Source organism: Bacillus rossius, chromosome 8 (assembly GCF_032445375.1).
Source record: "Bacillus rossius redtenbacheri isolate Brsri chromosome 8, Brsri_v3, whole genome shotgun sequence".
NCBI classification, from domain to species: Eukaryota; Metazoa; Arthropoda; class Insecta; order Phasmatodea; family Bacillidae; genus Bacillus; species Bacillus rossius.
In genome coordinates, this window is record NC_086336.1 from 11,544,189 (window position 1) to 11,570,625 (window position 26,437).

The 26,437-nt window shown below is 38.8% G+C and overlaps 1 protein-coding gene across 3 annotated transcripts in view; it reads left to right on the forward strand.

Moving 5' to 3' along the window:
* The first annotated feature begins 214 nt into the window (after nucleotides 1-214).
* The window catches only part of LOC134535518 (V-type proton ATPase 116 kDa subunit a 1-like), a 279,710-nt gene continuing 253,487 nt past the window's right edge, over nucleotides 215-26,437 (forward strand). For 2 of the 3 annotated variants that reach the window (XM_063374659.1, XM_063374661.1), the window contains exon 1: nucleotides 215-771. The gene's annotated coding sequence lies outside the window, so the exon portion shown is untranslated. The remainder of the gene's footprint in view (nucleotides 772-26,437) is intronic. The other variant, XM_063374660.1, reaches the window with a different exon arrangement.

The window sequence follows — 26,437 nt, forward strand, 5'->3', positions numbered from 1 at the left end:
CAGCTTGTGGGAGAAGGGGGGGCGGAAGGTGTCTGGGTGCGCAGGAGGAGGGGGTAAGAGTGACGAGACCTCGCGGCATGTGCTCGCCACAGGGCGATAAAAGGGGAAGGCGGTCAGAGAGAGAGAGAGAGAGAGAGAGAGAGAGAGAGGGAGTGAAAGAGAGGGAATGGGGGAGAGAGAGAGCCCTTGAAGCGGTGGGCAGGCACGCTTCCTCAGTTGGCGCTCGACCGTTGGTAGCAGTGGTTGCCTGTCGAACTACTCGAAAGGTGTGCGGCGCCAACGGGTTACGATTTCCTTTTTTTAATTTTTTTTTTTTTACGGAAGACAGGCGCTATGCTCGTGCGTCATTCATCGCGCCGTGTGTGTGTTACGGTACGCCACGTGTATTTCGGCACCGGCGCGGTAGTTAGACTGTGACGGCAAGGAAAACGGGAAACGTAAACGTTGAAACAAGCCAACGTAGCAAATTTTTTCCCCGCAGTTTCATTATATCAAAGCCGATTTTTATAGTACTAATTTTTTTTTTCAGTTTGATTTGTTTTACGAAAGGACGGCTACGATTTCTAGGGGAAATTTTTTATGCTTTTAGTATTTGTCTTAAAAAATTATATCTTTCTGCGGCGAAGAGTTTTTATTTGGTGTGCTAGTTTTTCTTTTGACAATTGCCCTGTTTGCGAGTGCCGAGGGATAACATAACTGTGATGTGTGTGACGTCGTGCTTGTTCATCAAGGATAACTTTGTGCCACAAGTCTTTGTCGCCTTCTGACCCGGTAAGTAATTATTTTACGTGTTGTAATTGCAATGTAGCGATGCAGTGAGTTGAAGACTGAAGACCCCTTAAATTTTCAAAAAGGTTCTACTCCCTCCCCTCCGTTTTGAGTCCATTTTTTTTCTAAAACTTTAGGGAGAAAAACTTGCTAACATAATAATGGAAGAACGCAGTTAATATATCATTTAAGTGATTGAAATATTGAAATAATATTCAATGAAATATGTATGCTGTTGCAAAATAAAATGAAGTCTCGTCATTTATTTTGTGCTATAAGGTTCATGGGGGTTGGGCGGTCAGCCCAATCACCTTCAACCAAAACGATCCGGGTTCGATTTCCCGCAGGGTCACAAATGGGTAACATGGCAGACGTTACCATAGTAGCTGTGTTGTTCAAGGGTAGAAAGTACCCCGAGAATATGTGTAACCTGCCAGTGTTACGTCGCAGCAGCTATATTGGCCGCTGTTGTTTTTATTTCCATCTGTTAGTGTGCGATTGTGTCAATCAATCGTCATCTTGCTTCACATGTTAACCACTATAGCGAACTAGTGCCGATCACCCGATCATCAGACACTTTGTAGTGCGCTATCTTGTCAGCCTTCTTAGGCTCCATCATAAAAAAAAATCAACATACATTAAAAAAAATTAAATAACTATGATTATTAAAGTTATTAGTGCATTCTGATCGTACTCACTACGAACAAGGAGACTAATAGAAGGCAACTTCCCGATAAATTATTGATGTCATCATAGGCGTCCTTTAGGTGCTATTTATGTTATGCCTTATGATAACATCAGGGGCAAACAACAAGCATGTGGACTAAGGGCGCGGTTACACGGGAGTCTGAACTACTTCAGGTGAACATGTTTAGCTGTTGAGTGCGGTTACACACAGTCTGAACATGTTTCGTTCGAGGCCATTTCTCATTTAACTTAAACAGGTTGGCAAAGTAGTTCAGATCGACATATCTTCTACATTAGCCTCTGATTGGCTGGTTAGAATATAAACAGTCTTTTGCAGAAATTCTAGATGGAAAGTGTTTCTGGCACAAGTTCGAGTAATATTTTACCGAATGCAACAAAAAAAAAAACCAACAGATAATTACATATATTTTTTAATTTATCCTGACCTTAATTTTCTTAAAACTGAGATAGGTACTCTCGCTCAAAAAATAATAAAAAATAAGTTTAAAAATTTTACTGTGCATGTTTGAATTCCCGATTTGTAAAAAAATATTGAGCAATATGTAAACACATTTCATTTCTGCTGATACTGCTGTATAAACAAGTGAGAAAATCCCGCGTTTTCTGGATGCAATTAAAAAATAGAGATCAACAACACAGTCATTCGTTGACAGTAGACAATCGGTTTTAGAGCTAAACACACTTTTCAGCAACTACCGTGTAACCGCACACTTTCGCGTTTGTAAACGTGTTTACTTAAACATGTTCACCTGAAGTAGTTCAGGGTCCCGTGTAACCGCACCCTAAGTTCCTCGGAACCACGAGGTTTGCAGTGCCGATATTTGGTTTGCCTCAAGCCCAAGGAAGAGCCAATGATAAGCACGTAGACTACACCGAGAGAAAGGTTTGTTTGCCTCAACAAAATATTTGTTTATATATGGCGAAATAACGAAATAAATATATTTTGTTAATGCAAACACATATTTTGTAGTAGGAAAGATTCTGTTGACCCAACAAAATGATTTTGTCAACTCAATTGCATATTTGGTTAGGTGTAACAAATTATTTTTGTTACTTACCGAGTTTAGTTAAACTAACAAAATATTTTGTTCCGCCAAGTAAATATTTGTTTCGCAATATATAAACAAATATTTGTTTGATACAAACAAACCTTTTTCTCTGTGTAAGATTATCCAAACTGCGAGATCTAAAATAACCATAGTAATTCATTATACGTATGGGCCAAAGATCTCTGAATTTTGAAATATTAAGCAGCCATATTATGGTATGCATTAAAATTTACTAAATGGCCAGTAAAAGCAACTGAGATCAGCTATCCGAACCACGAGAGAGTTCTGATTCATAACTAGGCATATAACCCCCGAGGTGACGGATGGCGAACAAATGACACGCGCCTCTGTGTTTGCCCTCGAAAAAAATTATTCGGGCACGCCAATAATTAAAGAATCTATGTACTTGATCGCTGAAAGTATCAAAGTACGAGCCTAATATTAGATATTTAGCATCTAATTTGAAACCGCAGAAATCACACTAATCTTTTCTTCTATTTAAATAAACATGAAATAGTAACATTGCGACTGCTGTATAAATTTCAAGATGTTAATGAGTTTTTTTCTTAAAGTTAATAATATCTAGTTTTATTTTTATTCATTATTATTATTATTCATTATTATTATTATCATCACTTAGTCCAGATTCTTCGATGGCACGTTCACCGTTAAAGGTTCGTCATCCCTGTTCTATTCAGTCTTTCCTCATCGCACCAAACACATTAGGATTGTCGTTCCCCTTGCCGTACCCTTCGATGTTATATGAACATACACAAGAAGTATGCAAGATATTAGTAGATTTCATTACACATAATAATATTCTAATATAACCCATGTTTAGTCAATATTCCGTGGTGGCCGGTTACTAATCCCATCATAATACTCCTCTCGTCCATGGCCTTCAAATCATGTGGTAGATAGGCCTCTACCGAGAAGACTAGGCATCCACACCCTTATCCTTCATGTAGATTGTAGTTACGCTGCTTTGAACCATGGCTGCTGGCTAACGCCGTAGGCCATCAAAAGAGAAAAAAAATATCATCCTAACGACGCCACTGACACCGTGTTTAGAAGTCGCCTGCCGTGTAAGGCGCGCGGACGCAGAGCGCGTGGTGGGCATGGCTTAGCTCGCGAACGACCGCGAATGTCAACAGCCGATAACGATTATCGCTTCCCTCTTCTTCAGTTCCCTCTTCGCGGAACTCACCCTTCCACTTCCCCTTACCATTTCCACGAGTGCTGCCTTTTGCCGCTTGCCGTGTGCCGTGTGCCGTGTGCCGTGTGCGTCGGACATCGCCGTGTTTCTCCTTGTACCGTAAAACGGGGTGAATAGGATCAGAGGGGATAGGATCAAAAGTTTGTAAAATTATATTTCGAAACATAATGGAGCAGAAAAAATTATACATTGTTCTAATAATTATAATACATAGTTCTATGTATAACTCTTTTCAGCTATATTATGTGTCAAAATATGTTAAATATTTTATTAATTTAAATTTGATCAATTAAATATTCTAAATAAATGATACACCTCACATAAGAGTTTTTTTTTTTCGTAAAAACAATTTCTACGATATGGCGATTGCTAACTATAAAACGGAAACAAAGCAATTAACAATACACTTCTGGAAAAAAAAAACTTGTAATATTCCAATCCCTCCTCCCTCTGCTGGTAAAACAATTTGGATTACTTCAATGCCTCCTTTAACACAAGGTCCACTTAGTTTGTGATACAGCTTACGGCCTCCTCCAAAGCCACCCAGGATCGAATCCCGACTCGGCCAGATGCAGGAAGACGTGCCGGACGCTTTCCGTGAGCCGGTGGGTTTTCTCGGGGTACTCCATTTTCCTCCGTCAACGCATCTCTTCCAGCTCCGTGTCACCGCTTCACCCTCACGGGACGAATCAAATCATGAACACCCAGCCACTTACACACGTTAAAAATTGGTTCTCAGTAAAGTCGGTTTACGGACGATAGTTTAACGTGACAACGTCATAATAAAACATTGATGAAATGATTGCATACTTTTATGAATAAAATTGAATCATTTTTATTGAATTATCACTATTTTGTATGGATACAAAGAAGGAGTGAAATGAAATCTACAATTTAATTGATAAATTTACTTTTATTTGCACTCATTAATTCAAATATGTTTATTACTTTAACGAAGAGATTATTTTAACTATAATTTTTATACATGTTTGCTATTTAACTTCTTCCAATCTGTGTTATTCTGTTAAGGATAGGACGATGATAGCAAAAGTAGGAAACGAATGGGAGTGTTTCAAGTTTAATGTGCCTCGAAAAAGTCAACTCGATGGTTGTTAATCGAGTGGAAGAGAGATAGATGCGGCGCAAACGTACAATGAGCGTAACGGGACACAGCGTAACTGTAAAATGTGCATAACGGGACAATGAGCATTCCTTTTTCATGCGTGCAGCTGGCGTTCATCGATTTATTAGACGTTGTCACGTCAAAACACAACAGTTTATGGTGGCCCGCCTAGTCGAGTGTGTATGCGGACTGATAGGTGCGACGCTCGCTGGTGCTTCTAGCGCAGCAGCTTGACGTTCGTGCAACGCTCTCGGCTCGGTTTCGCAACGCATGGAAGTGAATCAGAATGTCCACTCTCTGAACAATCAGGGAAGTCTAAATTGGTCAGAGAATTTTTTTTTTGACGTAACAACGTCTAATAAATCGATGAACACCGGCTGCACGCACGAATATGTGTCCGGTTACACACATGGTTCCGTTAGCTTGTCCCGTTACGCACATTGTCCCGTTACGCTGTATTTATTATTTTGTTTTTAAAAAAAGTAGCATCTGTCGGTGAGTGCAGTAATAATAGGTTATGTTAGATATTTGATTACAGTTTATTTATATGAAAATTTGTTCATAATTTATTTAAACGAAAAGTTAATTTGGTTTTCATTGCTTATTGCAACAACAATTTCGGCAATAAAGGTTAATTATTCTTGCATTTTAAAAATCTGATAACTAGTATAATTTAAAGTATTTATTCTTTTATTATTAAAATAAAAATGATTCAATTTTATTCATAAAAGTATGCAATAATTTCATTAATGTTTTGTTATGACGTCATGTTAAACTATCGTCCGTAAACCGTCTTTACAGACAACCAATTTTTTTTAAATCCCGGAATGTCATTGAAATTCCCCAGTGAGGTAATAGCGCGTATCACGTATCCAAGTTTTATCCAGTCACCCTAATAGCATTATTTTATATATATTGACCACGTTTTACAGGCTGTTTTATTTTAGTACGTCGAATGATCCTGTAAATAACAAAAGCTCGTAACAAAACAATAAATTATTATCGCAAAATGTTCACGTAAAAAAGAATTTCCACAAGACTTGACATAAATGGTTTACATTGCTATATTCGAGTTTTTTTAAGTGTACAGGACGTACTAAATCATAAAAACTCATCATTCACCACTGGATAAATTAATACAGAATTCATGCCTTAAGGATCATGGGATAAAAGTGATAGTTTTTGAAGGAAACATGTAGCAAAAACCACGCGGTTAATCCATATAAATTTTGTATCTTTATATAGATAATTATTTTATTATTGAGTTAAAAATAGTTCATTAAAACTGTTGTACATGAATTAGTTTTTATTTAATTTCTATATGATCATTGAATATTTGTGTTTGTTTGAGTATCGCGAAAAAAAAAAAAACAATTAGACGGATTTAAAAGAAAAAAATTATGTGTTTAAAAGCTAATGATTAAAAATTAAAACTAGTGCATATTGTGCTGACTTGCCATAAGGACGCCCGGCGGGTGGATAGTCTGAAACCCCGTAGTGCCATGCAACTATATATCAGTTAGCGTGTGATTTTGAGTCCGTACAGTAATTGCTGAGCTTTCTGGTCCCATCGTTTTTTTTTGTTCGGAGGCACTCATTATTTTCACAACTTTTTTTCACCCCCCCCCCCCCCACCCACACACACACACACACACACTCACACACACACATATACCTATATGTATGTATGTATGTACGTATGTATGTATAAATTAGTCTTAGTTAGCGTTGATTCTCAGTTATTGAGCGTTTCATTCACAGTTATTGCTAGTTTAAGTAGGTAGTCAAGTTTGGTCATGTTTTGTGCTGTCTTGTTCCTAAGATACACTGTTAGAAATTACAATAAACCTTCGGACATTTCAAGATAGATCGCGCCTCAAACTATAAGTTACAGCTGTTCTCTTAAACTTGTCGGGGTTCGGACTTCCGGGTTGTTGTTTTTTTGTTCACGGTGTGAACAGGCGCGTCGGACGAAGATTGTTTTTGCCGTGAACAAATTTTTTCTACGGTTTTAAGAATGAAAAATATCTTCTTACGAGTTCACGTTCGATCTAAGCAAACGTAGTACCTTAATTTCACGAAGATATCCGTCAGTTTACAAAATTCGTTGGATAATTTGTAACAAACCTGTTCGTAAACTTAAGGTGAAAGTTTTTAACAGCGTGGCTACGTAACGTATAATGTGTATTTTAACCCCTAATTTGGTTTTTTAAATTTTTTATTGAGTTTTGCGTTCTTTTCGAACGCGAGTTCGTAAGTGATGTAACCATAAGTAATTACATTAAAAATTAGGGGTCCTGGTGACCAGTGGCGGACGCAGAAGGGGGTGGGGTGGAACGGGGAAATATATCCCTCCCCCCTCCAAAGTTAAGAAAAAATTCTTTAAATATGAATGAAGAAAGTATTCTTACGAATGGGGAAAACGGGTTCGTAAGGATAGCCCAATTAATGTTTATACAATTTTATTTCCTATTATTATTTACATCACTAATTAAAACACTACCCTTAGTATCAGTTCACAAATCACTCGCACTAAAAAATGTTTGTTTATAAATCACTAAGTATCTGTCCAGTCCACTGTTCCCACTCCTCACTGGAGCTAGGCTCAACAGTGGTTCGCCCCTTACCTCGTATCTGTCCACACACACAGTCGCGCGTCACTCTGTCGCACACGCACGGTCATGTCACTCCGCGTCGCGCCGCGACGAGGGGGTCTCTCGCACTTCACTCCACTCGCCTGTTGGAACTCTCGGAACTCGCGGAGGCCGGCGTTTCCGCTTTTTTACCCGTAGGCAGTCTTTCTGGAAAATACTAGAGTGTGTGTGACGTGTCGCGACATCCCGGGCCGACCCGACGTTCGAAGCATCCAGAATAGCGGCGCAGTATTCACACCACTCCATGCGGCGGCCTCAGTAAGCACGCGGAATTCCCAGGTCACTCAGGGATAGATCCCAGCGCCGAGGACGTAGGGAGGGGAGTGGCGAGGCAGTGCCGCCCTAATCCCCCACGGTATGCGCGCATGACGTCAGTGGCCGTGTGAGACGCCCCGGGCCAGACTGCCGCTGGAAGGCCCGCTCAGGTATCTGGCCCTGCTTCCCAGTTCGTAACGGCATTATTTTTGGCTGCTACTCTAGTCCCCTATATCAGTGTGTTAGTGTCAATAGTGTAAATAAATGTGCTAAAAATTTGATTCTTTTTTAATCTACCCCCCCCCCCCCCCCAATTCCTGTATCCGCTACTGCCGGTGACGAAATAGGCAAGGAAATTTAGCAACAATTCCAGTAGTTTTGAAGAAGGTTTCAGGAAACCAGAGGGAAACGTATCTCATGATGTATGCGCCGAGATTAGAATCCAGGAGTTGCGGAATGCTAGTTTATTGTGTTTACCACTTATTTCCTCGTCCCCATTCGAAACGTTTAGATTACACGTAATAATTTCCTTACTATGCAGTTTTCAAATGCTGTAGCTAAAGCGAGATAAGCTATTGGTATCTCAACATTCTATCGCAACACAGTCACGTATCCATTAGAAATAATAACAATGCAAGCCATAAAAGTGAATCGATAACAATATTTTACTTTATTTATTATATTCAAGTTAATTTTAGATCGAAAAGAAGATTACTTTGTTAATTTAATTGCAATGCCGCGTAATACTAAAAATCCTTCGGTGTATTTGTGAACAAGCTGGACTTTGAGCCGAAGGTCGTTAGATCGATCGACATCCGTCATCAGTAGATTTAAAAAATAATAAATGAGCTTCAGAGTGAGTAGGAAACTATAACGTGAGATTATAGACCTAAAATTATAGCCACTTGTATTTTCCTTTGATAAATGTACTACTTACTGTCGGAGAATACTATCTCCTTAAGAAAAATCCCCCCCCCCCCCTTCTCTAAATTTTGTTTACTTAAGCTTCAAACTAATCAAAGTAATTTTTTTCATAAAACATAGCTTTCCATTAAATGGTTATATGTTAGGTAGATTTCAAAGAAACATTGTAGCCGTTACCACAGTGCGATTTTTTTATGGTCCATAAACCCCAAAACCATTGTCTACTGAAAAAGTATTATTTATATATCACAATTTTGTGAACACGATAACTGTCGCCATTTTTCACAAATCACTTCCAAACTCATACATAACAAATCCAGTAATGAAAAATCTGTCTAGTTCGTTAATGGGCAGGGCAATATGCGACCAAAGCGGTAGAAATGGGGTGAAGGTTAATTGAAAAACAGAAAAAAAAAATTCTGTAACTCCCGTAATATGTAAAATATCACATCCGTTTGAACAAATTATAATTCGTATTAGTAATACAAAAATATTTTGTCTGAATAAGTTTTTGATACGACCAACCATAACTGCAAGGGGTTGAAAAAGCAATGGTTGGAGTACAAAAAATCACAACTCCCTTCGTAGGCAAAACATCGAATTCGTAAAAATGGTATATTAATCTTATAATATTTATCTAAAACTTTTTTCTGAAACAATTTTTGATGACATGAACCATTGCTGCAGGGGGTTGAAAGAATAAAGGGTAAAATTTAAAAAAAATCCTAATTTCCGAACCATGTACACTATCAAATTTGTTCCAATTTATTGTGTAACCATGAATTATTATCTACAATTTTTGTCTGAAATAATTTTTTATTCGACCTACATGACTGCAAGGGATGAAATAAACAGGGGTTGAATAGCAAAAAATTAATAACTCTCTTAGTAGTCACACTATCAAATCCGTTTTGTTTGTAAATCGTATAATTTTTACCTAAAACTTATGTGTCAAACAATTTTTGATAGTACAAACCATTATTGCAAGGGGTTGACAACCTGGGGTTGGAATGAGAAATTAAACAAAACTTCCCTACCCGGTACACTATCGAATCCATTATTATTTTAGGTAAACTGTCTAAATATTAACTAAAACTATTGTTAAAATGCATTTTTGTTTACACGACCATTACTGCAAGGGGTGGGACTAACGAGGTTTGAAAGTAAAAAATAAACATTACATTTTTTTTAAAATAGCAGTGCTCTCATATCCGTTATAATTTATTGTATGAAGCCTAAACTTCATCTAAAACTTTGGCTGAAACAATTTCTGATGAAACGCATTATTACCGTAAAAATATGGGTTGAAATAAAAAAAAATAAAACTTTCTTAGTATCAAATTCGTTTGACTTTATTTTAAACAATCTTAATATTATCTTAAACCTTGGTGCAATGTAAATTTTTATACGACCACGTTATTAGGGCAAGGGTTGAAAAATAATGTTTGAAGATCAAAAAAATTAATTACCTTAGTTCGCATATAATATCAAATTTGTTCTAATATATTCAGTACTGCTTTGTAAACTATTCCATGCTGGATTCATTGAGTTAAAAATATTCGTAATATTTCGCTGCATGAAAATGAGCAAATATTTAATCGCTTATTTTGTAATATTGGAGAACATAAATATTTTATGTAGCCTACGTTAAGTTCACAAAATGTTCCAGAAAGTTTATAGAAGATTCCAAATTTTCAAAAATAAAAAGGGAATTCGATAACTACCTACGCATGTAGGCTATGCCGAAAGGTTTTTTTTTTAAATTTTGTTCTAAGAATTAGTTTCTTTACAGGATATTTAAACATTCTACTAGAAACCTTTAATTTTATAAATAACACTGTACAAATAAATTTAAAAATGATTAAAATAAGAAATTATCACGTATAAAAATAAGAAATCATTACTTTTTTCTGTAAACTGATAATTCTTCGGTCTTCAGGTTTTCTAACGAGGGATGGCCTACTTATAACGGATGTTCTACTCTCTTGCACGGCGAAGGACCCTAATCCTTTCAGACATAGAATGAATGACGTTTTGAACGTACTCCACCGGCACAGCTTCGCGAAGAGAAATTTAAAGCTATTTTAAGTCATTAGGAGGAGTATTACGATGTCTAACACGTCTCCTTAAATTAGCCTACAAAGGCTCCATCAGATTAATGTCGGGAGATCGTGCAGGCAAACACAAAATTGTAATTCCCGCGCGCTCCAAGTATTCGCTGACAGTTCTTGCGATATACGGGCGTGCATTATCCTGCATCAAACTGAACTTTTCACCAATAAATGGAGCAAATGGGATCATAGTCTCTAGGAGCACATCCTCAATGTACTTTTGGGAAGCCAGACCCCCCCCCCCCCCCCAATTATCAATGGAAATCAATTCAGTACGAGCGTGGAAATTTATTCCTCCCCAAACCATAACTGATTGTCTTTGGAAAGGCATAGAGGAGTTCACAGACGAGTCTCGCTTTGGTCTGCACCATTCAGATGGTCGAAAAACAGTGTGGAGATGACCAGGGGAGTATGTCACAGAAAACATGTTAGGGATAATTTTAACAAATATACCATTGTACATTATCTGTAAAAACAATGCATACTATTCAGATAGTAAAACGATGCCGAGAATTCCGCAATTGCAGTCGTTTCGGGAACTTTAATTTCTTTTGTAAGCTGACAGCGATAGCGGTTCTTCAACATATTTGTTTTTAATGGTGACGTCAATGTGGTAGCTCTAAACATCTTAATATTAGTTTGCTCTTACACAAACAGTTTTGACGTCAAGCTATGATCTCTGCCCATAGCTACCGCATGTTCAAACAGTCACGTGTTCCCAGCCCGGATTGACTGAACTCTCCCGTTTCCTTTTTTAACGTTACACACATGAATTGTTCACGCTAGTAGTTCCGAATTAGGGACTAAGTTTTACCTCTGGAAGCGAGACTTTACCCAAGATGATGCTATTAAAACTTGCATCCAGTGATGAGTTGAATATTGGTGCTGGGAATAGGAAATAGCTGCGCCCCGCTGCAGTTTCCCTGACGCATGCATCCATGCGTGCACAAATTTCTGTTATGACTTAATGATACCGAAAGAGTATTTTTCAAAGTTTGATTTTATGAGTTCTTCCGAAAAAAGTGAAATAGGCCAGGTGTAAAGCAGTTTTAGAAACATTTAGTCACCAGAGGATCAGGAGATAACGCATATATTTAATAAATAAAAATGTACAGGATGAGTCTGAATCGGACCTACAAACTTCAGGTTCACATTCATCTCGACAAAATAAGCTGAAAACCTATCTATGACTTATGGTCTAAAGTGCTTCTTGTTTTAAGTTGGGTCTGAATAACATTTTTGTTACTAATAATGGAGAACGTATTCAAAGATTGAACTAGAGCGACTGGATTATGTTTAATTAAACGAAGTTCTACAACCACCGCGAATTTTCGTCGCTGTAGCATACATAATTATTTCATTGAAATAATTTGGAGTAATAACACGCCACAATCTATATGTGTAAAATACTAATGCTATGTATTCTAGATTAAATACTTTGTGTATTATTTACAATAAAAAATTTCCTTCAGCCCCAAATTCAAAGAAGTTAACAGCCTTGGGAAGCAATTTAGACCATAAGTCGAATAAAATGTTTCCATAATATTTTGTCGTAGTGGACCGGCAGTCAAAGTTTTTCGGTCGAATTCAAACTTATCCTGTATACATTCTGGTATTCGTTACCTTTGGACCAACCTTTTTTTTTTCTTTGGCTGTACTAGAATAGATGCGTATAATCTGGTCTTCTGTAAGAAACAAGCCCGCGGGCGGTACGACTGTTACATCAGGCGAAGGCTTTCTTTCTGCTTCGCTCTCGGGGCTGTGTTTATCTCGTCACGTTCACGGCCCGCAATGGACTTGACCTCTTCTTATCTGCCCAAGAAAGCATGACCATTGCCTCTAGTTCAGTAATCCCAAGGCCATGCCGTGTCCTTTGGTTGATGAAATTGTTCCTCCAGGGTGAGTCAAGTACGTCATTGGGATTATCTTTGAAAGATTTGTGCAATGCGAGTGTATGACTTGATGTAAGCTTTTGGTCATACGCCATTGCTAAAGCACATGTATGTCTGTAGAAGAAAACAACAAAAAACACAAAAATCAAAAACACAAATTAAGCCAAAAAATTGCTATTGTCAACAAGATATTGTTACGATTTCCCTGCGGGTTCGTAAAGGATAGCCCAATTAATAGATTTTATTTCACACACACAGTTTTATTTATTACCACTACTTGTCACTTACAAATAATCTTCTAAATTGGCAAATAATTAACTACACTTAAAGAAATGCCAATTCCCCAGTCACTCGTTTCACACACCTCGCTGGGCCGCACTTCCGGCGCAACTCTGACCGCAGCACCCCTCGTGGGTCTCCGCCGCGGGACTCCGTCGCCGCACTCCGCCGCCGCCGTCACACCCTTCGCCGAGATCCCACACGACGCCTCACTCGGAACTTCACTCGGCTCCGCCGCGCCCGCGACTCTATCGCCCGGAAACTCCGCCGCGGGAAAACTCCCGACTCCACTGAACTTACTCACTCCCTGCCCTGGAACCTTCGTCCAAGGACTTCGCCACTCTGCCGCACCTGCGGCACTATCGCCCGGAAACTCCGCCGCGGGAGAACTCACTCAGTCACCAACTGACTCACTGACTCGAAGGTCGGCCCAACCTCCTTAAATAGCCCTTGGGTTCCCATCCAGAACAATCGGGCATGTCTCCGAGATATCTCGCGACCTTCGCCGTCGAAATGCCCAGAAACGCGTCGTGAGTCCTCGAAGGACGCGGTGGCTGCTCTAAGAACGCCGATAAAGGCGTCTGAGTCATTTTATTCCGCAGTGCGGCCTCTTTTAAGTAACCCGATCTGAGGCAGGTGCGCGCTGCGACGGTCAGGATGTAGCGAGATAGTATGACACGAGATACCAGGGAGAGGATGCGGGTGGAAGGGGGCGCAGACAGGCCGAACGAGTGCGGCGACGCCAAGCACTGTAGCCAAGCGCGCTCGTAACATTGCCCCCTCCTTAAACCTGTTCGTCCCGAACAGATAATGCATCTCCTCCTGGAGGTCCCCATGCTACTCGAAGTTTAGGTCTCCTGCCTTTCCTCCATCGCGGGCTGTACAGTCTCACCAGGTAACCCTCTCTCTCATTAGATGTAGCTTCTCTTGTCGCCCGGCGACACTTCTGGGTCGCAGATTCCCCATGTCGTTCAGTCAGCTGCCCGAGACGGACCGACCATTGCCTTGGAAGGACTCGATACTCTTGAGAGCATTGCTCGTTGCCTCCCAATGGTTCGCTTGTTTCTTCCCTTTTTCTCTCTGTTTGTTCTCTCGTAGCTACTTGTTCACAAAGCATTTCTTCCCAGCTCTTCTTCGTCTCTTCTTGGTTCCTCATTCCCTCTTTGTTCTTATGAATATCGTCTGGACTGCTTTCAGTTACTCCTTGCACCATCTTCTTCACTCTTTGTGTTCTCATTTTCTCTTCTCGGTCTTTATTCCCCTGTTCTTGGTTCTTCTTCACCTCTTCTTGGTCTTCCTGTGTTTCTTCTTGGTCTTCCTTCGTTTCTTCTTTGCACTTCTCTATCTCTTCTTGACTCATGTACATCTCTTCTCGGCTTTTCTTCAGCTCTTCTTTCATCTTCATGTCCTGACTGTTCTCCTCTCCTTGGCTAATGTCCTCTTCGCAGTGTTCTTCGCTGTTCTCTTCGCTGTTCTCTTCGCTGTTCTCTTCACTGTTCTCTTGACTGGTCTCCTCTCGGCAGGTCTCCTCTTCGCTGGTCTTCTCTTCGCTAATCTTCTCTTCGCTAGTCTTCTCTTTGTAGTTCTTCTCTTCACTGTTATTCTCTTCACTGTTCTCTTCTTGGCTGGTCTCTTCTTGGCTGGTCTCCTCTTGGCTGGTCTCTTCTTGGCTGGTCTCCTCTTGGCTGGTATCCTCTTGGCTGGTCTTCATTTCTCTGTTCTTCTCTTCGCTGTGCTTCTCCTGACCGGTCTTCTGTTCGCCGTTCTTCTCTTCGCTGTTTTTCTCTTGGCTGTTCTTCCCTTCTATGCTTATCTTCACTTCGGTCTTCATTTCATTCCTCATTTCTTCTTGGCCATGTTTCAGTTCTTCCTGACCCTTCTTCATTTCCTCTAGGCTATAATTTGACCCGCTCTTCTTTTCTTCATGGTGGTTCTTACTCTCCTTCCTTCCACTCTTCATTTCTTCCGTAAATTTCTTTATACTAGTTACCATTTCTTCCTTAAAGTTCTTTGTACTAGATACCATTTCTTCCTTAAAGTTCTTCATACTAGCTAACATTTCTTCCTGACCCTTATTTATACTGGTTAACATTTCTTCCTGACCCTTCTTCATACTGGCTAACATTTATTCCTGACCCTTCTTCATCTCGTCCAGCCTATTCTCCATTTTCTCCTGGCTACTCTTCATCTCCTCCAGCCTATTCTCCATTTTCTCCTGGCCATTCTTTATTTCTTCCCTGTTACTCTTCATTTCATTCTTCATTTCTTCCCTGTTACTCTTCATTACATTCTTCATTTCTTCCTGGCCACTCTTCAGTTCGGCCAAGAATGCCAGGACATTCTTAAGCTCATCGGCAGCCATCTTTCTTGTCCACATATACTACAAGCCTAAATAAAATTTTTTCTAATACTGTTCTTAATTTTAAATGACCTAGCCGAACCTTCTAATTTAACTAACAATAACTCTATTACATTCAAAACTAACACTGACTACAGTATACTCAAACTAACTCTAGAAAATTTAAAATTCACTAAAGTTCTAAACACTAACTATATTCTCGTAAACTAAATTCTATCCTTAACTTTTATTCTAATACTCTAACTGAATCCTAAATCTATTAATTAGGGCTATCCCACTTCTGACACCAAAATGTTACGATTTCCCTGCGGGTTCGTAAAGGATAGCCCAATTAATAGATTTTATTTCACACACACAGTTTTATTTATTACCACTACTTGTCACTTACAAATAATCTTCTAAATTGGCAAATAATTAACTACACTTAAAGAAATGCCAATTCCCCAGTCACTCGTTTCACACACCTCGCTGGGCCGCACTTCCGGCGCAACTCTGACCGCAGCACCCCTCGTGGGTCTCCGCCGCGGGACTCCGTCGCCGCACTCCGCCGCCGCCGTCACACCCTTCGCCGAGATCCCACACGACGCCTCACTCGGAACTTTACTCGGCTCCGCCGCGCCCGCGACTCTATCGCCCGGAAACTCCGCCGCGGGAAAACTCCCGACTCCACTGAACTTACTCACTCCCTGCCCTGGAACCTTCGTCCAAGGACTTCGCCACTCTGCCGCACCTGCGGCACTATCGCCCGGAAACTCCGCCGCGGGAGAACTCACTCAGTCACCGACTGACTCACTGACTCGAAGGTCGGCCCAACCTCCTTAAATAGCCCTTGGGTTCCCATCCAGAATAATCGGGCATGTCTCCGAGATATCTCGCGACCTTCGCCGTCGAAATGCCCAGAAACGCGTCGTGAGTCCTCGAAGGACGCGGTGGCTGCTCTAAGAACGCCGATAAAGGCGTCTGAGTCATTTTATTCCGCAGTGCGGCCTCTTTTAAGTAACCCGATCTGAGGCAGGTGCGCGCTGCGACGGTCAGGATGTAGCGAGATAGTATGACACGAGATACCAGGGAGAGGATGCGGGTGGAAGGGGGCGCAGACAGGCCGAACGAGTGCGGCGACGCCAAGCACTGCAGCCAAGCGCGCTCGTAACAATATAAACACCACATAATATTCCATAATATTCCTGTTAAGTTTCGTCTTTTGTGTTTTTGTAGTTTTCTTCTACATACATACATGTGCTTTAGCAATGGCGTATGTCCAAAAGCTTACATCAAGTTACATCATTTGGAGTCGCACCCGGGGACACTGCTCAAGCCGCTGGTGGACCGCTCCATGTTTGCCGGAGACTAAACATGTAGTGTACATACATGCTAAGCGCAATGCTAGAAGAAGTAGTAATCGTAAGTTTACCCGGGTTATCTTAAGCACTATCCAAAGTTGTTGGATAAATTACGAATAAACACTCAAATAAATTTGAATTCGGCCTTTACCGATGTACATTGATGTCTACCCATCGCTGGCTTGGTAGTGTTAGGCGTTGCGTCATTTTTAAGCACTTTAGGTTAGTTAAGGTATCAACGAACAAAAATTATCAATCATTTGGTTTTTCTTACATTACCCAGGAGCACTGGGTAGACCTAAGTGTACATGGGGAAATTAAAAATTCAAATTTATTTTAGTGGTTATTCGGACTTCACCCAACAAACTTGGATAATGATAAATTAACCCGGTTAAACCTAGGTTTACTTCTTCTAGCATTACCCGTAACATGTACATTGGCTGTGTTTAACAAAATAAATTACAATTCACAAGTACTTACCAATCACAATTAGGCGTGGTCACGTGCTATTTTCTCAGGGTTTTGGGTTTAGCAATACAGCGATGACAAGGTAGCACGTGACTTCAATTAGTCACAGCATGCTATCTCCTGACAATTTTTAGATTTGTGGTTACACCACTCCGTCCAGCCATAATCCTAGGGGTTTATTACATTTAAAAATGTGTACCATTCTTTCAGTACTTGCCAGAGATGTGTAACACCTCGGTAAAGAGCAAATTAATGTGTTCTCATGTTGCACATACACTTACAATACAAAACTCGGACACGAAATTTAACGTAGAATTCTTAACAATAATGCCGAGCGTGATAAATATATAAAAAAATTGTGTTTTCAACTTCGTTTCTTGACGCGAATGAAATGTAGTTTTCGCACCCGCCGCTAGAATTCGTGGCCGGAGCATCGACTATGGAATCATTCGATTAGTAGACACATTTTTTTTTAACTCTATAATGAAACGGCTCTGATAAAAGCGAAAGACTTGAAAAAAAAAACGACTAAATTCCTGCTTTGGGTCTTATTCTCGACAAGTAATTTTATTAAAATATGCCCGTCTGTCACAGATGGCAGCACTGTGGTTACACGTTTCCGTTCCGTGCGATGTCCGTTCCATCCACAAAACTATTCCTACCAAAAGCCGTGCACCAAGAGCTAAGATGTTAAGAGGCCGTGTCACAAATTTGCGCTCCTATCTATATCAATGTTATTTTAAAAGGCAGTTTTTCTCAAAGTCTATAAGAGTTAGGGGCCGGAAATTTTGCCTACTGAAAGTATACAATACATTTAACATAACAGCTTTTTTCAAATTTAGTTATCATATCATATATTATTTCTGTGATGAAAATAATATTATCAATATTTTGATTTGTCCAGATAAAGTGAAATTTTGCTTATATTTATAATTATTTAGCAAAAACTGAAAAGGCCATTGAAATGTATTGCACATTACCTTCCGATCAGTGTCTTCATGATCATGATGGGTTTTAAAACCTGGGTGTAATCAAGTCTTTAACTATTACATGACAACATTTATACTAAATAATTTGGAGATAGGCCTTTTCTATCCTCAGCCCCTGAGCTTTTACTATCTGGTCTGGCGACCGACCTGACACTCTTCAACCACCCCAGGGGTCTCCGATTGCACATCCCATAAAAAAAAAAAAGCAGTTCGTTCATTTGTTTTTGTTTTCGAGCGAAGGTTTACTTCTCCACAAGTGCCACAGACTTCACACATTTATGCCAAGGGAATATTCCGCTGATGTGACGCCATACGGATGTATTATTCGCGACCATACAACTTTTTTGTTTGTCATCGGGAAGAAATGTTCATTTTGAATTGAGCATTTTTAAATGTCAGTGTAGAATATGCTTATCTGCCCATTTTGTTTCTTTCCATAATAATGAGTAAAGTTAACATTGTCATAGACATTTTATTATATTTGTATGCCGTCCAAGTAAAAATGTCACACTATATCGCACGTAATTATATATTTTACTAATTTGTTAGTTGTTAGGGGTTTAAAATATGGTACTACATACATACTTATATTATCTTGTTGTCTTCTTGGCAACTTTACTGGAAGAATGGCATTTGGTATGTATGTTAACTCACAATTAAAATAATTCAGAAGTACTCAATTAACCTAGACCCTATACTAATTTCATTAAGTTCATGGAAATATAATTGAAATTACTAATAATGAACTGTATGTGTTTCACGTAGAGATATTGTACGAACTGTATGTGGTACAGACCAACATTTGCTAAGACTCTGTAAATAATTAATTTCAGTTAATGTGTAGAGAATATTAAAAGTTAGAAATAATGATATATATAAAACAATGCAAAGTTATCAGCATAAAAATAGAAGTTATTTTTACGTAGCGCCTACTGGAATGAGTATTTTGTGTTGAATTATGTGGCATGATTAATATTCTCTTATTGTATGTGTGTTTTGTTAAAATCTTATAAAACATAACTTACTGTTGAAGGATTTATTTTTTTGTGATGATCTTACTTAAACAAGTTTTAATTATATTACACATGTCTATTTTAAAAGCATTTTAATGTATACTTATAGAATTGTAATAAGCTTTATACGGACTCTCAAAAACCATGTGAGCATCTATAATTATCTACATCATCATTATGGCCGTTTCACAAGATCAAATATTTATTGAATTCAATCAGTTGCATTCATTGTACATGATTTTCGATATATACATTGAATTCAATACAAATTGAAGATGTTACTCAACTAAGCTTATTCTTACTAACTTATAAGTATTTTGTTTGTTCAGTACATAAAAGTAAAAGATTCTTTATTATTTAAATAATGAGCATCCATAAGCAATAACGTTTTCTAAATATTTACATAAACATAATAAAATATATATTTTCAATACTTTATATATCTACGATCACATCAACGGCAGTATTATGTAATCAATGAGGTAATGAAATATCTTTAAAGGCTATTTTCTCCTCTGTAAAGTATATTTTTTGTAATGCAGCCTTCTTAATGTTAGTCTTGTGAGTTATTTCGTCTTCTAATATGCTACAGCAATATATAAAATTAAGTTTTGTTTGTGTTTTAGTCTTGTGTAATGTTAAAGTGTAATGTAATTAATTCAATAATTTTTTTTTGTAAATTCGTATTCATAAAAATACATATCGTAATAAGATAAATAGTAATATTTGTAAATTTAAATTCTTTGAAACAAACTCGATAAGAGGTTCTCCTACCTCTGTTAAACTGTATGATGGTGCATTGTAAAAAATTAGGTAGTCTGACTTAAGTGAGATTGTATTTAGATTGTGCGTAATGCTTATGCAATATCTAAGCATATGAATTTATGTTATTATCCTTTTAAAACGTTACATAATGAATTTCGTATAGATACTTTTTAATGTCAACTAACATTATTGTTCACGGAATATTACATCCAGATAAAGAATAATTACCACATGTTTGAAGATTAATTGTATTCCGATACGTTTAAAGTATTAAAATTTTTAGATACGACTGATACTACAGTTGTAAATGTGAGGTTTCTTGATTCTGAATCCCTGCATCCGCAATTTCCTTGTGAGCCGCCGGTCAGATTGTCATCCTCTCAGATTGTCGAGGAACCAGATACATTTTTCGTAGCTTTATCACGCGCTGCGGCTACAGTTACTTCGGTTGAATAAGCCACTAAATCTCACTGTTAAAAGAGAGAACTTCTAGAGCAGAATATTGGAAATAAACATTTACTGACACGGCCTCTTAAGGGGCCCGCCTACCTGGGCACACATACGGTGTGCAGAGCTTCAGGAAAAACAACGCGATTTCAAAACTACTCAAGATATCCGAGTGGGGCCTATTTACGAATAGCATTTAAGAGTTCGCTGAGGACCGAAAAGTACTTTTAATTTTGGATTAAGTTTTTAAACTGTATTTTTAGAAGCGTTAAAATGCCTAAAACGCGTGTTTTCAGAGTAATTTTTAGGCAAAAAACAATCAGTACAGATTCTTGAAAGCACTTAAGGAGCTTGCATAACAACTTTATCTTCATTTCTCCGCCAAATAATGTTACGGTCACCGCTCAAATTTCACAGTTATCCTGTGACTACGAGACGAATGCGCGCCAGTTCAGAGACTTGCGCTTAGAGGCTATACCGCGCTGGAAGCACCAGCTAGCGTCGCGCTTATCATTCCGCCTCACTAACACACATACACCCCTGACGAGGCGGGCCCCTTAACACCTAAAAATTCCCTCATTGTTATCTTGAAGATTGACGCAACGGGTTCTCCCGAGATCACAACGGGCCTTATTAGGCGATTGTGGTCATGCAGATAGTTGGCAGACAGCATCAGTGACCTTCGCTACTCGAATCACGGCCTCCATGTGCCCCCTCTATCGGCTGGGCTTCTCTTAAGGGGCCCGTCTTGTCAGGGGTGTATTTGTGTTAGTGAGGCGGGATTATGCTTCCAACCACTAGGCTCTGAACTGGCGCGCAGTCTTCTCGTCGTGCGTAGGACAGTTTTGAAATTTGAGCGGTGACCGTAACATTATATGGCGGAGAAATGATGTACTGCAAGTCCCGTAAGTGCTCAAGAATCTGTACTGGTTGTTTTTCGTCTTGAAAAAAAACTCTTGAAAACACACCTTTTAGCCACTTTAACTGTTCTAAAAATACAGTTTAAAATTTTAATCCGAAATGAAAACTACTTTTCGGCCCTCGGCGAATTATTGAATTCTTTTTGCAGACTGGCCCCACTCGGATATCTTGAGTAGTTTCGAAATCGCGTAGTTTCTCCCGAAGCTCTGCGCACCGTGTATGTGCCCAGAAAGACGGGGCCATAGTAGATTCTTCAAGACCTCGCAATGTGTGCAAGCGTGCGAGAGAATTTTTCAATAATACCTAATTGCTATGGCATTATTGTATTATCACGGCGTGTCCAGGGTATGGCAAGCGGGGCAATCACCCGGAGCTCCGCACCTGTGCTTGAAAATTGTTTTGTGTGTCTAGTGTTCTGTTTTAAAACATGGACATTAGTGGGGAATGGAAAAATACATTTTTATTATCTCGTTACTTAATTTTCTGGTCAATCCCTATTTAAATTCATGATTTCTTGTTTGAAAAAAAAAATTCAAAGATTTTATTGCCACGTATGACGCGATTGTGTCGGAAATTTGATCGTAAACATGAATTATAAGTGACATGAGAATAGTTTTACCAGGATGATATTTATCAAAATATAGAATAAATGAGCAAAATCATGGTCGAAATTTAAATTACAGATTGGGTTGATAACGTAACTTGTAAAATTAAAATTTTCAAATGTTCTGGAGAAGGGCCAACATAAAAGTAAATGACCCAGTTCTCCGCAAAATCTAGGGCCACTACTGACGTGTTTCCATAAAATTAGAGTTGCACACTTTAAGGAGGCATAACACCTTTGCACTTAACCTTATGGGCCCGGCAGGAACGTCCATAAATTAGCCAGTGGCCGTTTAGTTGAACGGCAGCGCCAAACGAATTAGTGTCATTTTGATTTATAACGTACTCGGTTTTACGGCGAGGGTTTCTCTTAGCAGTAAGCATCATTCTTCATTTTAAGGGCCCCCCTCCCTTCTACTTCGTAACCAGCGGGAGATAATGGATATGCTTTTGTGAATTAGGCGTACCGTAGCTTCTGCCAGCAATGCGGCCGTATGGTACGCATTAACTGTGCATACCTATAATCAGTTTGTAATGGGAAATTAATTAATGGATTTAGAATTTTCATTCGATTTTTACACGAATATCTTATACAAACGAAATAATGTTTATATATTATAAACGTGTCGCAACTACTTAGGGATATAGGTATACAACTTGTGCAGTTATTTTACACTATTTTAGTAAATTACTTAAATTATTTGGTAACTTATATTTAGGTTCGGTAATTAACATTCACCTTTGTCTTGTATCGCTCATATGTGTTAAATGACTATGTTTGTCGGTATTCAATAAAAAAAATTTAATACAAGAATGTTTTTTATCTGGTTTCTGCATATTTGAATCTTTTTGCTATTAAATATGTGCCACTGAAGCTAAGTTTCGTAAAATAACCTCGTTCTAGAGTTTGAAAAATATAAGTTCACTCAGCCGCGTAAATTATAACGTTTTGTTAAAAAAAAGAGCAAAACTGAACTAGTTGGCTAAATGTGTTACATCTTATTAAGGGTGATAGACAGATACTTATACGCAAAACTATAAGCATCTTTCAAAAAATAAAATTACATGTAACAATTCGACCACTATTATAAAAAGTTTTATATTATATCCACAACAAAGGCGATACACTAAAATCATATATATATATATATATATATATATATATATATATATATTATCGTGACTGGCAGAGATTCTTTCACGTGCACGGCTATTGTCAGTCCCTCTGCTAATACCAACCTCGAAACAATGCACCGACTTGTATAATTTAAAGTTGGGCTTTATCTTAGAGCGAATTTTTTTCTGGCAAACCAAAAAAATTGTTACTTTACATCTTAATATTATTTAATGGTTGTATGTATGTATGTATGTATGTATGTATGTATGTATGTATGTATGTATGTATGTATGTATGTATGTATGTATAAAATATGTGTGTCAATAAAGTCAACAAAAATGAACAATACAAACAATCAGATTATTCCCTCCCCATCTTCTTTATTCTTCCCATATTCTATGGACAATAAAGATGAATACACAGACACAGAAAAACAAGTCATAATCAGCCAATCTATAATTCTAAATTAATTGGCAGCACAGAGAATTCCGTAGAAGGAATTATTCGAAAAAAAAAAATATCAGTAGCCTTATTGGTCGTGAACCTAAGAGCTTGTGTTCTTGTTGGCTGGTGTCTTGCTGCGAGGGTTGTTGGTTTGCAATCATTTTTGGTTGATTAGTTTCTGTTATTGTTTCCACGAAGCAAACTCTACAATTCACCCTGTGTGTTAGGTGTCATGCAGATATGTCGGGATCATCGTATGGACGAACATGACGAAAATGTTTTCACGTAGTAAACACCCCCCCCCCCCCCCCAAGTAAAAATTAATATTCTGTAACTTGGTGAAGGCAGTATTATATTTTGGATGAGCTGTTACAATACATGGAATCGCAAACCACAAAGGTGGTGATGCATGTTGCGAAAATAAAGAAATTACTTATCTTTTGTTGTTGATTTAAAACACTTTAATATAAATACTCTTGCTATCAATTTTGATGTGTAATATCTTAGCTCTCTGCATACGAGATGTAATAGGAGTAATTTCGTTAATGGGATGGAAGTCAAGAAACGGAAATGTGTAACAACCACGGTGCTGCCAAGTGCGGCGGATGTTGGGAAGCAAAGTTCACAAAGACAAAGGGAAACTTGATAGTATTGTTTAATGAATTTTAACAAAAAAAAGACAGTATTTTAATCAAATTTCTTGTCAACAATCAGTTGCCAAAGTCGTGGTTTAGTATATTTTTCAAGTTTTTTTTTTCGCTTTTATCGGAGACGTTATATTATATAAATTAAAATCCTGCTCTGTAAATCTAATTCGAAGTAGCTTCTCCGACAGCGAATTCTAGCGGCGGGTGAGAAAAACTACGAGTGATTCGCGTCCAGTAGTGTAGTTAATTAAATACACAATTTGCGTTTTTTTTTTTACTATCACCTCCCGAAATAAATTCGTGTATGTTGGCCACCCCTTGTCCAGTAGTGTCTTGTCGCCCCCGAATGGACGACAACTTGTCACCCTTCATATAGTAACTCCAGTGTCGCTTCCGGAGTTCCAGTTGCGAAAGTGGGGGAGAGAAGGTAAATACGCGCGTGGCGTGGGAAAGACGCACTGCCGCGCCTCTCGGCTCGCCTCGAGCCGTCGGCTCGGCAGCTGTCGGCGTCGCCGCCGCCATCTGCCCGTGACGTCACTCGACTGCAGGTCGCCGGGTTCAACCAGCCACCCCTTCCCCTCCCCTGTACCCCCCACCCGTGCGGCACCCGCGCTTCCTGTGCTGAGCGAGGGGCCGCGGTGTGCAGAGTATTTGGGAGGGGTCTAGGTAGGGAAGACTCCAAGTGCATCAAGAAGGATAGCTGTATCTAGACAGTTCAGTGACAGCAGGCCTAGAAAACATCACGAAGGATAGCTGTATCTTGACAGTTCAGTGAAAGCAGGCCTAGAGGATCTAGAGAAAATTACTAAGGATAGCGATATATTTATTTTTAATATCCGAGTCATATAGTTAGTATGGATGGGTCAGACACTAGACACTAATTTACTTAAAAGAAAACTTGCTATGTTAAAAATCCTAATTTGGCCGTGCGAAGCCGGCTACCAAAGCTAGTAAATATACCTAATAACAGTCTGGAATTACAAACAAGCTGCTGTAAGCGCCGGGAGGAAATATTTACTATACGCGGGTGGCTAATTGTCATAGAAGTGACACTAGTTTACGGACATTAGTTTTACGAGTGTGGAAGGCCTGGTCCTATGCTGTCGTAATATAAAGTGTAAGAACGAAGTTACACTGCAAACTGCAGCTAATTGTTGAATACAAGTGGTCCAAATTTATTCTGTTACCTTTGAAGTACTGAATATTAGAAGTTAAAACTAAATTAGGTACCCCCCCCCCCAAAAAAAAACTTAGCTATTGATCGTTTTACGTTCCTAAAATGGCCGACATAATTTATTATTTATTTAATTTTACGATTCTTTGCAAGTGTCTTTGTTTCACAAGCGTTGTGTAACAGTGGTAATTTTTTTTTATTACTTCATACAAAACCTCTCCTGCCTTCCGCTTGTCTGCTTCTGGAAGGAATTTTTGCAGTTTTATTAACGCCATGTTTTCGCTTTCGCTTTGCGCGATAGATAAAAACGTGACTAATCGGTAAGAAGAAATATGTTCTCACTGGCCGTAAAAAGCACGAAATGTCTTCTTTATCAGTGGGAACGTGGTTTCTGTGTCTTTCAGTTTTAGTTGCTGATTGGTTGGCACTGCTTGGGAATGGAAGTTTTGTAAGCCCCCCACTAGTTTCCGGTTACCAAATTTCTCAAGTATCTTTAGTGGGACATTTAAATCATTTATGATTCAAGGTCTGTATAAAGCATACGTAAGATATGTAGCTTGCACATGACTTAATTACATCATAATCTTCGGAAGGATATTGTACTGAATGTGTGCTCTAATTTTTTTTTAAATCAAATATTTTACTTAATAGGCCTACTACCAACAGTCCAAAGAGTACTAGACAGTTAACATTCAATTAGAATAATCACTGCACTGGATTTCCATATTATTAATCTTGTTTGTTAACATTCAAAGGTCTATAAACTACGTTATTTTACGGGAATTACCGATCGGCCCGAAAACGTATTTTTTTCCCCCCCAATGAGATGACTGTCTTTCACTGACCTAGAGTATTAATCTCCTGTCGAATTTGACATCAGGGCCCTAGAAATTCCATTTTACGGGTTTCCCGTGTCAAACCACATACAATTGGAGGGTACGATCGACAAGACATTGTGCAATGTAATTTGATGATACGTATACATTACATCGAAGGGAATGTTTTTACTTTAAGGGGCCCGCCTACGTACATTATGCAGAGTTTCAAAAGAAACCATACAATTTGAAATCTGCTCAAGATATCCGAGTGGTGTCTGTTTAAGAAAAGTATTTAAGAATGCGTTGAGGGTGCATGGGTAGTTCTGTTTCCAAATTTCGTTTTTAAACTGTAT